This window comes from Lactuca saligna, chromosome 1 (genome assembly GCF_052625555.1).
Source record: "Lactuca saligna cultivar CGN05327 chromosome 1, ASM5262555v1, whole genome shotgun sequence".
NCBI lineage: Eukaryota > Viridiplantae > Streptophyta > Magnoliopsida > Asterales > Asteraceae > Lactuca > Lactuca saligna.
This window is the reverse complement of record NC_136417.1, coordinates 17,006,516-17,020,924: the sequence shown is the minus strand read 5'-3', so window position 1 is coordinate 17,020,924 and position 14,409 is coordinate 17,006,516.

Sequence of the window (14,409 nt, the reverse complement as noted above, 5' to 3'; positions counted from 1 at the left end):
GGTTTTATTAACAAAAGGTAACAAAGTTAATGTAACTGGGTTACCAGCTCCTGGAACTGGAACCGCCGGTTCCGGGACTGGTTCCAAAAATTTAAGAACCGCTTAGAGCGGTTCTGGTTTCGGTTCTAACTTTCTAGGAACCGTCGGTTCCAGTTCTGGTTCTCGCCAAATGAGGCGGGTACCCGCCTATGCTCATCCCTAGTCTATATTGAAGAATAAATGATATTTTTTTGAATCTTTATTATATTTGTCTTTGAGGGACCCTTTTTTCTTTTCGCCCCGAGCCTCATATATGTTTGGACTGGCCCTGTTAGGGGTCACGTCGTGAGTGGTTGTTGACCCGCATTTTTGGAGTCTCACGACGTGAGACATAAGGTCTCATGATATGAGAGCGGATTAATGACCCTAAACCCTAATTTTTGGGTAGTTAAGGGAATGAGAAACTAAGGTTGCCCATCCTCAGCTTCTCTCACGCTCTAAGCCCCTGGAGACCTTAGATTTCGATTCCCTTGAGGTATTTGGTGTTTTACTTGTGGAAAGGAAGGAAATGAGAGAAAGAGAAGCATCATTATGAGGGAAGTTACATGGGATCACCATCTTCATCAGCTATTGTCTTGCTTGGACCATTGTAATTGTTAAGACTCAAGCTTTATGCATTTCATGGCTAGATTTAGGTTTTTGGCCCATCTTCTTATGTTTTGGCTTGATTTTAGTGTAGTAGATACATAAAGTTAGCAACTTTATGGATCCAAATGGTCATTTGAGTCTTATATCATTCAGATCTGAGATTTGGTGGAGTAATAGAGCTTGCATGAGAACTTGAGGCCATATTTGCACTTTTTGACCTAAATGGTGAATGGACATGCATGATGCATGCATGTCCATAAAGCAAGCATTTTTATGGACCATTAGGGTCCCCTTAAGCCTCTATAGGAGTCAAAATTGAGGGCTAAACTTATTATGATCATTGGAACATTAGTTTTGCTTAAGACCGTCCTCGCAACATGAGACGTAAGGTATCACGACATGAACATGAGTCACCATCCCCAATGAGTTGTCTGGGTCAGAAGTGAGTCCTGGAATCGGAACGGACACGTCTCACGATGCGACCAAGGATTGGTCACTACGTGAGATGCTGTTTTGAGCTTTTGGGCCTTAATGGGTGACCAATTTTCTAACTTTGGGCTTTATGGTGCTTGGTCCCGTTTAGAGCTTTGGATGCTACTTAGGTTTTCGGCCTTCTTGGAAATAGGACCATGATGGTTTTGGGCCCAATTAGGAAGTTGGGCCATATTTAGGTTTGGGATGACATTTAGGAATTTGGGCATTTTGAGCAAATGGGTTGAGCCTTGATTTTGGGCCAAGTAAGAGAAGGGTAAAATGGTCTTTTACCATGGATGTTGGATAAGTAACTTAGATTCTTGAATGTGGGTCGAGCTCTAATTATTAATTAGATATTATTTGATGGTGTTAGTGCGGAGTTTTTTCTAGATCAGCAGAACAAGATTATATTTGAGAGATTCAATAGCTTGAGGTGAGTTCCTTATTGTGCCTGGTGGGTCGAAGGCACCAATGCCGGCCCATGGTTTATTATGATTAAGATGCTAATTGTATGTGTGACTCTGCATGTATGTTTTCTGATATGTTACCAGGCGGGGCCTGTTGATTATATTGTATGATATTCATCTTTGTGATTTTTTCATGTGTTTATTTGTTTGTATGTATACCGGGTGGGGCCCGATGCATGGCAGGTCTAATGACTGATAGATTTGTTCTGAGCGGGTCCCGATGACAGGCGAAGCCTATTATATGTTTGATATGTATGGTATGTGGTATTTTAGGGAAGTCACTAAGTTTTATGCTTATGATTTTCAGTTTATGTTTCAATATTTTTGGTTCGAAAGGGAGGAGCTCGGGATGATTGCAGTGCACACACCACGTTGTTCTGCATTGTATATGAGTCTGATTGTACTTAGATGTTATTTGATATACTCTGATTTTACTATGGTTTTACGATATTGTTATGGATAATGGTTTTATTAATATAAAAATAAAAAAATTTGGTCTTAATTTTTGAGACGTTACACAACTGTCATATTCTCTAGTGACAGTCACCTTTTCCGACCGATAATCATATTCTCCGGCGACAATCATATTCTCTGGCGACTGTCATTTTCTCAAGCTAGTCGTCTCCAGTACAATCATATAATGAAGTTTTAAGAATCAAAATCTATTCTTTCATCCAAAATCTTTTGCCAACATAGATAAACATTAAAAATCAAAACAATAAACATACATAATGGAATTAACAACAAGATATGAATAAAAAAGCCACGGTTATGAAAAACAAGAGGCACGTAAACAACATAATTTCCACTTTCGAGCAATGAGACTATCTCAGTCGACACAATAATTAAACTCTGCAAAAAAATTGTCTTTTTTTAACGGATCATACAAATATAAACTAAACTAATCCTAAATTATTCCACCTATGTCCACAGTGAGACTTGAACCCTCGATCTCAAGGAGGAAGGAGCAAACTATTGAGCGCTAAATCTCTATTTGCATTAAATTTAGGACATCTGTAAAATCCCCCATTTTCATCAATTTTGAAACTTTGAATCTAGAAAAAAATATGATGTTCTGGTAAAGACATGAACTTCTATAGAGAATCATTATGATCATTCACATAGAGAGGAACAAATTGAAATGATATTGGGAACACCCATCATTGTCATCATCTGGTAAAACCCACCACCGCCCTCCATTTCCATATATCCTTATTTGAAGGCTGATCTGAAACTTAACAACGGTGGCAAATACGAACGACAACTTGGATTATGGTTTAATAGGTGGAAAAGATCAGTGAGAAAGAAGAAAGCTCATGGCGACAGTTGTAACATCCATAAAAATCATGCAAAATTTAAACTTTTTAAAAACATTTAAAAACCAACAGTTATTACAAATTTGTTTTCAAAATAGTCTATATCAGAGTCTCCCAGAAACAATGTCATAAAAAGTGAGGAGCGGTCCGATCATGCCTTTGCCTTGTCGCGGTCCCCTGATGTACCTGAAACAATAAACTGAAACTGTAAGCCTGGGAGTTTAGTGACTTCCCCCAAAATACTCATACACACAATTATCCACATAAAATCATAAACAACATATTATGGGTCCAGTCAACCATCGGGTTGGAGTATCCCAGGCCCTCAACCATCTGGTAGAAATGTCAACATACTACGGGTCTAATCATCCTCGAGATAAAATACCCCAGGCCCACAACCAACATGTTGGAATGCCTACATACTATGAGTCTAATCATCCTCGCGATGGAATACTGACAGCCCACAACCAATAGGTTGGAATGCCCATGTCTATTGGCTTTTGTATAAAGCAGATAAGCCTCAACCGCCAAACAAACATGTGCACATATAACAGATGACTACATAACAGTCTATAGACAGACAATTCGATCTAATAGATCATAACAACATAGCAACATCCTATCTACCATGATACTAATCTAACGGATCATAACAACATATAACATCCTATCTACCAGGATATAGATCTAACGGATCATGATAGCTTATAACATCCCATCTACCAGGATATTGATCTAACGGATCATAACATCATATAACATCCCATCTACCAGGATATAGATCTAACGGATCATACTAGCATAACATATCAGGATAACAATCCAAAAGGGCCGACCTTGGTGCCTTATACCCTTGAGTATAGTGAGGAAAAATCACCTCGCAACTGTCGACTCGAAATATAAGCTCAAACTCTCGGATCACCGTCACAAACTCCACCACCATCCAATGATACTAAACTAAGGTAGACTTCAGATCCACACACGTTCCTTGTTGCTAGCTACTTGATCTTCAAGCTCATCTCACTAAGATCCACCTTCCAAAGCTTAAAACACACAAATATGGAGCGCACACACGGATTACGGTGTGTTAGACTCTCAAGAGGCTGTAAGGGGGCTAAGGGAGGCTAATGATCCTTTAAATAGGGTGCAAAACCCCAAAAATTAAGGTTTCATCCTCTAGCTCCTACTTGTCAAGTCCTATCCTGGACTCGGCGAGTAGGTCGCTTAAACACGTGGCCCAACCCGCTTCTACTCGACGAGTCAGGGCATCCAACTCGTCGAGTATACCTTGCAATTTATGAAAATTAAAGCCATAAAATTATTAACCCGTGTTCGTTGGCGATAGAGACTCGCAACGAACACTCTAGCTCGCCTATTGGCACACTGAACTCCCTACTAAATGTCTATGATACAAATGACTGACTCGCCCCCAAGTAAAATAAAACCAATGCAGGAAGGGGTTCACTAAAAACATACCTATCCACAGGTACAACAGATAAGCATAAAATAGATATAATAAAAGAAATAGAGGATAGAAACATACCAACAACCACATCCGACACTACCCTAGCCTCCTCGGCAGTAAGATGGAAGGCACGCCTCTGAGCCTTTAGAGGCTTTGCCTTAACTGGCCTCCCATCCACAATCCTCAATGTAGCTGGTGTTGGAGCCTGCGCCGGCTTGGCGGCTAGTAGACTACATTGGGCCTTCATATGGCCCACGTGCTCATAATGATAATAAAGTCTGACTCCGGGAGCTGGAGTCTGCTACCTGCAATACCTGGCCAGATGGCCCTGCTTGCCACATCGGTGGCACTCACTCCCTGATCGGCACGTCCCTGAATGAGCATTTCCGCACTTCCCACAAGTGTGGCCTGACTGTCTCCCAGTCTTGGTATTAGCGGTCTTAGACCGCTTCGGTGTCGGTTGCGACTACGTTGAGGCCTGCCGCTGCTCCCTCAACAGCAGCTCAATCTCCAACGCATGTCGCCTTACAGCCTCCTGTAAATCCAGAAGAGTATCACATCGCTGGGTAGACACTAACTTTTGGATGTCAGTCTTGAGCATGCTCAGATAACATGTCATCTGAGCCTACTTAGAAGCAAACTCTAGGCAGAACATCTCCCTCTCTATGAACATGAGGGTGATCTCCGTCACCGTTTCCCCATCCTGTCTCAAACTCAAAAATCTTGAGCCAATTGTTCCCGCTCAACGCGTATGATGTAACGAGCGTGAAACATATCCTTGAACTGCTCCCAGGTAACACCAACTCTTTGATCATCAGTGTATGACCCTTTCATCAATCTCTACCAGTCCTTGGCCCCGAACCTCAGCAGGTTCAGGGCACACCTGACCTTCTAGTCAGTAGGACACGAGCAAGTAAAGAAGCACTCCTCCACATCAGAAACCCACCTCATAGCCTTGATGGGGTCCTGAGTCCCATCAAAAGTAGGGTGCTTCGTGTTATCGAAGTCCCTGTACTGGAAGCCCCGACTGGCTTCTACTCCTCCTCCTGCCGTTGTTACAGCCAATGCCAGTGCAGCGGCAACCGTCTTCGTAAGGGCTACGTATCTGTCATCGAAGTACTCTATTATAGCAGTCTTGATAGACACAAACAACTCCGGAATCTGACTCCGAACAATCTCAACCACCTCCTCATGGATGATCTCCGTGACATAGTTATCTGTCAACACTGGACCCTCCTGGCCGATAACCTCAGGCATGGTCGGGACCTCCTGATCGCCCTATCTCGATCTCGATCCCAATCCAGTCACAAAACGCCTTATAACCACCATACTGAAAAATTCAACATGAAGCTATCAGATAATCCGCATAAATAATAGGGAACCAACTCCCGACTAAACCCTAGGGGTTATGACTTCCTTGCTACGCAAATGGGTCCTGTGCTTCCAGTAGCACGATCCCATTCTACCTTCCACACCTACCCATAATTGTCTCAAGTATCACCACAACACCCTAACAATATACGTTCACATGGTGGTCACTCAATCCTCACTCCTATAGGAAAGCTAACTGTCTCACATCGACCTACCGGCCTCGCACAACTCACTCATCCATGAAACTTCCCACCAACCCTACAACACTAGTGCATGCTAGCCATACATAACGCTGGACCCTATAGACTTTCAAATATCTTATCCTACCTTAAGCCCGTAATCAATATCAACATAACATAGGGCCAAATCAAACATTCTCAGGCTATAAGGTCTTAGTTATGTACAGCCGTGATACATACACAAGCAACTACAGTAATGATGTCAATCTCATATAAGGAAAACCCTAGGCTAGGGGGCATCATGTAATCAGAAAATTCTATCATTCAATTCCCGAAGATCCCTAGACTAATACTAGCCTGTTGTTCTAAGATATCACAATATCAAATAACAATCTGGTATTTTGGGGTCTACTTACTGGCTCTGGCTGATCATACACCCTGCATCCTCCTTTTCTCATTTTGAAAACCATTTTAAAATTTATTTTGAAAATCCTTCATTGGTTTGAGACTGGATTCACATGAATGTTCCTCCAATTCACTCAAACCAAGGCTCTGATACCAACTTGTAACACCCATAAAAATCATGCTAAATTTAAACTTTTTAAAACATTTTAAAACCAACAGTTATTACAAATTTGTTTTCAAAATAGTCTATATCAGAGTCTCCCAGAAACAAATTCATAAAAAGTGAGGAACGGTACGATCACGCCTTTACCTTGCCGCTGTCCCCTGATGTAACCGAAACAATAAACTGAATCTGTAAGCCTGAGAGCTTAGTGACATCCCCCAAAATACCCATACACACAATAAAACACATATAATCATAAACAACATACTATGGGTCCAACCAATCATCAGGTTCGAATACCCCATACCTTCAACCATCTGGTTGGAATGCCGACATACTACGGGTCCAATCATCGTTGGGATGAAATACCCCAGGCCCACTAACAACAGGTTGGAATGCCCACATACTATGAGTCCAATCATCCACGAGATGGAATACTCATGGCCCAAAACCAACAGGTTGGAATGCCAAGGTCTATTGGCTTTCGCACAAAGCAGATAAGCCTCAACCGCCAAATAAACATGTGCACATATAATAGATAATTACATAACAGCCTATAGGCAGACAAACCGATCTAACAGATCATAACAACATAGCAACATCCTATCTAACAGGATACTGATCTAACAGATCATAGCAACATATAACATCCTATCTACCAGGATACTGATCTAACAGATCATGACAACATATAACATCCTATCTACCAGGATATTGATCTAACGTATCATAACAACATATAACATCCCATCTACCAGGATACTGATCTAACGGATCATACTAGCATAACATATCAGGATAACAATCCAAAAGGGCCGACCTTGGTGCCTTATACCCTTGAGTATAGTGAGGAAAACTCACCTCGCAACTGTCGACTCGAAATATAAGCTCAAACTCTCGGATCACTGTCACAAACTCCACCACCATCCAATGATACTAAACTGAGGTAGACTTCAGATCCACACACGTTCCTTGTTGCTAGCTACTTGATCTTCAAGCTTATCTCACTAAGATCCACCTTCCAAAGCTTAAAACACACAAATATGGAGAACACACACGGATTACGGTTTTTTGGACTCTCAAGAGGCTGTAAGGGGGCTAAGGGAGGCTAATGATCCTTTAAATAGGCTGCAAAACACCAAAAATTAAGGTTTCATCCTTTAGCTCCTACTTGTCAAGTCCTATCTTGGACTCGGTGAGTAGGTCACATAAACACGTGGCCCAACCCGCTTCTACTCGACGAGTCAGGGCATCCAACTCGTCGAGTATACCTTGCAATTTATGAAAATTAAAGCTATAAAATTATTACCCCGTGTTCGTTGGCGATAGAGACTCGCAACGAACCCTCTAGCTCGCCTACTGGCACACTGAACTCCCTACTAAATGTCTATGATACAAATGACCGACTCGCCCCTAAGTCAAATAAAACCAATGCAGGAAGGGGTTCACTAAAAACGTACTTATCCATAGGTACAACAGATAAGCATAACAATCCAAAAGGGTCGGCCTTGGTGCATTAGACCCTTGAGTATAGTGAAGAAAACTCACCTCGCAATTGTCGACTCGAAAGATAAGTTGAAACTCTCGGATCACTGCCTCAAACTCCACCACCTTCCAATGATACTAAACTGAGGTAGACTTCAGATCTACACATGTTCCTTGCTTCTATCTACTTGATCTTCATGCTCCTCTCACTAATATCCACCTTCCAAAGCTTAAAACACACAAAAATGGAGCACACACGGATTAGGGTTTGCTGGACTCTCAAGATGTTGTAAGGGGGCTAAGGGAGGCTAATGATCCTTTAAATAGGTTGCAAAACCCCGCAAATTAGGGTTTCATCCTCCAGCTCCTACTCGCCGAGTCCTATCTTGGACTCGGCGAGTAGGTCACTTAAACACGTAGCCTAATCCGCTTCTACTCGACGAGTCAGAGCAGCCAACTCGTCGAGTAGACCTTGCAATTTATGAAAATTAAAGCCATAAAATTATTACCTGAGAGTCGGGGCGTTACAACCGTAGTAGTGTTAGCACCAACGAATTTAAATAGGGTAATTTGTAAAGCCCGTAGATCCGGGCTAGTCAATTTAGAAACGATAAGTATCAAAATTACTTTTTGATGGAATATTATTTAGGAGTAATCTTAACTAATTTTTAGTACATGTTACAAGGATTTCGTACATATAAAGAACGCCGGAATCCGAGTTATAACGAAGAAGTTATGAAATGTCGAAGTTTCGCGATAGAACCGACACGACATAGCGCGACGTAAATAGTAAATTTACGTTAGAGAGATATTTAGCCGTATCGATCTAAATGAAAGTCGTAGAATACGTTAAACCAAGAGTGTGAAAAAAAATAAACGTCTAAATCTGACTTCGTATGAAGAAGTTATGATTTTTCTATGTTTCAGCTTAGCAATATACAGCCCGAAGTTCGAATATGAGATCGACAGATTTCTAGCCAAAACAATCTAAACGAGAATCGAAGATCTCGTCGATAGTAGTTCAACGGTAAAAATACAGACGAAAATGGACGTCGGATGAAGAAGTTATGAGTTTATAACGGAGTTTTCCTATCCCGCCCTACTAAAAATAATATAATAAAAATTAATTTCAAAATTAGCCGACTAAATCTAAACGAAAGTTGTAGATCTTGTTTTTACCTGCGCGTGGAAAAAAAGAACGTCGAAAACGGAGCTCATATGCGAATGTTATGAATTTCTGAAGTTTGGGGCGTGAACCCCAACACTGTGTCAGAGTTCACGAAGTGAACTCAATATTTATGGATTCTGGAGCCTGACAGACGCAAGTTGCGATGACGCACCTGATGACTGCTGAACTCACGACGTGAATATTTGAGATTCACGACGTGAATCCAGAAAAATGACCCTATAAATAGAAATCAAAGGGCAGCCGACCTTAGTTGCTAATTCCTTCACTCTCTCACTCCCGACACCCTCTCTAGCCCTTTTGAAGCACCCTCGAAGCCCCAGTATCATCCTGAAACCCGAAGCAAGTCCCGAAGCCCCAAAGATCCCGAGGAGAAAAGAGTTTCGAGCCGAAGCTTTGCCCACGAGAAGCCCGGTGTGTGAAGATATCCCGGTTTCATAGAAGAACTTCTACTTGAAGAGCCATAGTGTTGTCCAAGCATCGTCTAATCAAGTGAGTGTGTAGTTATTTTCTTCTAACACATAGATATGAAGTATTTGCTATGAAATAGGTGTTATGTGCTTATATATTATTTGTTTATTTGAGATGGATGTTGGATGAATGTTATATACAGGTTTGTAGATGATTTAAACTATATATGTAATTTATATCTACAAATATGTTGGGTGGAACATGGGTAGATGAAATAGTTGGTGTGTGATGAAAGATTAGTTTGAGGATGAGACGAAAGATGATATAGATCATGAGATGAGGGTGACAGGTGAAAAATGAGTGAAACCTTTACCCAAACGATGGCCCCCCGTCATTCAGTAGAGTAGGGATGACAACCACGGACTATTCTAGACAGTCTAGTGGAACACTAGCAAGCTCGCAACTTGTAGGTGTTGTGGACTTGATGTTCACCAGTGTACTCTAAAAACCTTGGCAGCTATAGATTTAGTGCCTCATAATAAAACGATGGTATCTATGGATTTAGTACAGTGTTAATGAACGATGGTAGCTATGGATTTAGTACTATGTAGATGAACCTTGGTAGCTATGGATTTAATACTGTGTAAATAAACGATGGTAGCTATGGATTTAGTACTATGTAGATAAACCTTGGTAGCTATGGATTTAGTATTGTATAGATGAACCTTGGCAGCTATGGATTTAGTGTTTGTTATAGGAACATCAGGCATCAATGGACTTTGTGCCAATTCCTTAGGTCAATCCTTAAGAACGAATGAAGGAAGGATAGTCAATTCTAAGGGTAAAACCTTAAGAAATAAAGAAGATAATGGAGATGGGTAATTGGGTTGATTATTCGATGATTGAATATAATAATTATATTATTGTGGGTTAAAAACCCTATATGCTTATGTGACATCCCCAATTTCACGGCCAGAAAAGACCGATTTTGTTTATACTTTATTTCAAAATCAGAGTAACCTTTTAATAAAAGAATTACGGAATTTGTCCCAAAACAATAATATGATAAAGATTTATCAAAAGCATTTCCTTAGAAATGTATTTCATTAAAAGACCTGGGATGTCATGTTCAATACAGTACATAAGTATAAACAATACAATATAAACCTTACTACATTATTTCATATTTACAGGCCTATATCCGTAATCCCTCATCCCAACACATCACAACTATGCTCGAGCGCCACTACCTGTGATACATAAAACTGAGTGGGTTAGGCTTGAGAGCCTGGTGAGCATATAGGGTTTTCAACCCACAAATAATAATAAATTTATTAATTTTATCGATCAACAATAAATTTATTAATTTCATCAACCAACAATAACCCTGATTACCCATTCCCGTTATCCTCACTTTATGTCCCTAAACACCTATACAAGGGATCTAGTCTAAGGATTTTATCATCAGGATGGACACTACTGCTAAGGGGGTTCCTCAACAATAAATGTCCTAAAGGCAACCATGAGGGGGATGAAGTACATCGGTGAACACATCGTTCACAACACCTACAGGTTACGAGCCCAGCGTTCCATTGGACTGTCTAGAAGAGTCCGTGGTCGTCATTCATACTCCGCTAGATGACTGGAACAACAACAACATCGAGGTCTCTCATCATTTTAACACACATCAACTATTTCATCTACCCATGTTTTACCCAACATATTTGTAGATAAAATACATATATAGTTTATAACTTGTATAAAATATTGTATTCAACAATCATCTCAAATAAACAATCAATATAATTACACATAACATGTATTTTATAGAAAATACTTCATATCTATGTGTAAGATGAAAGTGACTATACACTCACTTGATTTGATGATAATCGGGCAGCAATTCGTTCCTTAAAATGATCGTTTCTGATAAAACCGGGAGTTTTATTGAGAAACCCGGCTCTGCGAGAGTTGGAGCTTCAAAACCGAAAAGATAAAATTTTACGGGTTTTTGGGCACTTCGGGACGTATTCCGGGCTTTAAAAACGATACCGGGGCTTCGGGGGAAGTCAAAATAGTCAAAATATAAGTTTAGGGGTGAAAAATGTCAAATTTCTAAAAGTAGTCGGGAAGGCTCGCAGCCCCCCTTTATATAGGGTGCGAGGCCGAGGTCTTCATGGCTGAGAAGCTTCCACGTAGTGCCTGCGAGGTTCGGACAGGGAAGGAAGAGGTGGCAGCGAGGGAACGAGGCGCGTCGCAGCAGCGAGGCGAGACACGGAGGCTGGCAATGAAGCTCGGACGTGGTCGTGCGAGACTCGGACACGCGGCGGCTACGAGGCGGCTTCTGACTGGCCGAGACTTTGGTCTGAGGGAATAGCGACACGCTTCGGATCCAAATTCGGCCACATCCTCGGTGATGCAGCAGCTTCGGCGAGGTGACGTGTCCGACTACTGTTCATGCGAAATTTTTCGAATTTTGAGCCCCGAACTTCTAAAATCCATAACTTTCGCATACGAGCTTCATTTTTGACATTCTTTATATGCATGCGTAGCTAAAATCATGCTCTACAACTTTTGTTTACACTTCGTCGGCTAATTTTGACTTTAATTTTAATATTATTATTTTTAACAGACCGGGACAGGAAAATCCGTTAAAAAATCATAACTTCTTCATCCGACGTCCGTTTTTGTCAGTCTTTTTACCGTTGTACTACTATTGATGAGACCTTCGATTCTCGTTTAGGTTGTGTCGGCTAAATATCGCTCGATCTTAAATTCGAGTATTTAGCTGTCTACTGCTAAGCTAAAACTTAGAAAAATCATAACTTTTTCATACGAAGTCATATTTGGATGTTCTTTTTATCAAAATTCTCGATTTAACGAATACTATGACTTTTGTTTAGATTGTTAAGGCTAAAAATCACTTTATCGCAATATTCACTTTTTACGCTTCCCGGTGCCGTGCCGGTTTTGTTGCGAAACTTCGAAAGGTCATAACTTCTTCGTTATAACTCGGATTTCAGCGTTCTTTATGTATTCGGAATCCTTGTTTCAGCTACTACAACTTTCTTAAAAGATATCAGATTTTTCTAATATTTATTTTAAATGCTTATTTTCATTATTAATTTATTAAATCATAATAATTAAGCAAATAAGCGTATAATTCACATAATATTCACATAATTCCTCTTTATTACTTCAAAATGAGTTACAAATGTTGACCTAGACTATTACAATTTTATTAATGCTTTTAGGCCAAAAACACGGGCGTTACAGCTCACAAGGCTCACAAGCCTGACTCACTCAGTTTTCTTTGCATTACAGGAAATGACACAAGAGTAAAAGTTGGTGGACTTGATGAGAGATTTTGGATTATAGATCAGTAGTTATAAATAACTATTGTAAGGTCTATTTTATACTATTTATGCTTTTATTTTGTATCGGAACACGACATCCCGAGATTTTGTTATTTAATGAAAAATACATTTCTTTAAAGAAATACTTTGATAAATTCTTATCACATTTTGTTTTGGGAACACATTCCGCAACAGTTTTCTTTAAACGATTACTCTGATTTTAAAACAAAGCATAAACAAAACCAGTCTTTTCTGGCCGTGAAATTGGGCATGTCGCATAATTAGCAAAAGTAAACCCCAAATCAAAGTTTGTATTTGTTGTGGAAATCTGGAAAAGCGAACCGAAAATCTGGATACACAACTTTTTGTCAACCTCTTTTTTCAGAGAAAACAAAGTTTCCAATAGATGGATTTGATTCACTAGATGGTTGTCTGGCCGATATGAAACTCAGTAACAGTGGAAAATACGAACAATGACTAGGGTTTTAGTTTAGCAGGCGGCACAGATGGGTGAGAAAATCATACCCTTCATGTTATTGAGTAAATATTACGTGTTTACAACCCACATCTCCACATCCATTCAACCCCCCCCCCCCCCCCCCCCCCCCCCCAAACCAACTCTCCCCTCCTCCCTTCTCCTTAAAACATTAGCAAAACAAGTTGTTTGATATAAAGTAAATTGTAAAAAGAAAAACGGCTTGTGACATCATGAATGAGTAAAGACATAATGCTCAATCTAGTAACTGTCAATTGTTTTCAACACATGATCTTACAAAATCAGTTACAAGAAATAAAATGTAGTGGATCTTATTGATTGTGTTTTACGTTATCTTTTACACCGAATACATGATGAAAGGTATCTCTTTAGGAAGCTATAAATACCAAACAACCAAACCTCGAAAAGCTTCAAATGTTTGTTATAGTCCCCTATATATCATATCTATTAATAAAGGAAGTATCACTTGATCACCAGTTCTCTTATCAACCTATTCAAGTAGATAAATCATGTTAAAATAATATTAGGTCAATTTTCAATACTAAGCATGCATTTGATTATTAAGAAAATTTATGTAGTCTTGAAAAAACCTGTCACTTTTCGTAGCAACCAAGGAGAAAATTGACCCTTTTTTCTGCCTTTTATTCCTTTTAAAACACTTATTTATGTACTCTATATCATTACAGACAGTTAAATATTCTACCAAAATATTGGGTTTTTGGAAGATCCATGATACAAGACATAGTAATTTACTTTGTTGTGAAAGTTCGTTACGAAATCAATTACAAGAAATACAATGCAGAGTAATTTACTTTGTTGTGAAAGTTCATTGATTGAGGCTTTGGAACACCATGCATAAGATATGAAAGCTATTTCACACTAAGCATTTGGTGCTTAACGGTGAGCCTTAAGGGAAATCAATAAACTAATATGCAATGTAGCCATTCAAACAGTGCTAGTTAATAGATAAAGAAAAGCCTTTAAATTTTATTAATTCATAAATAAAAA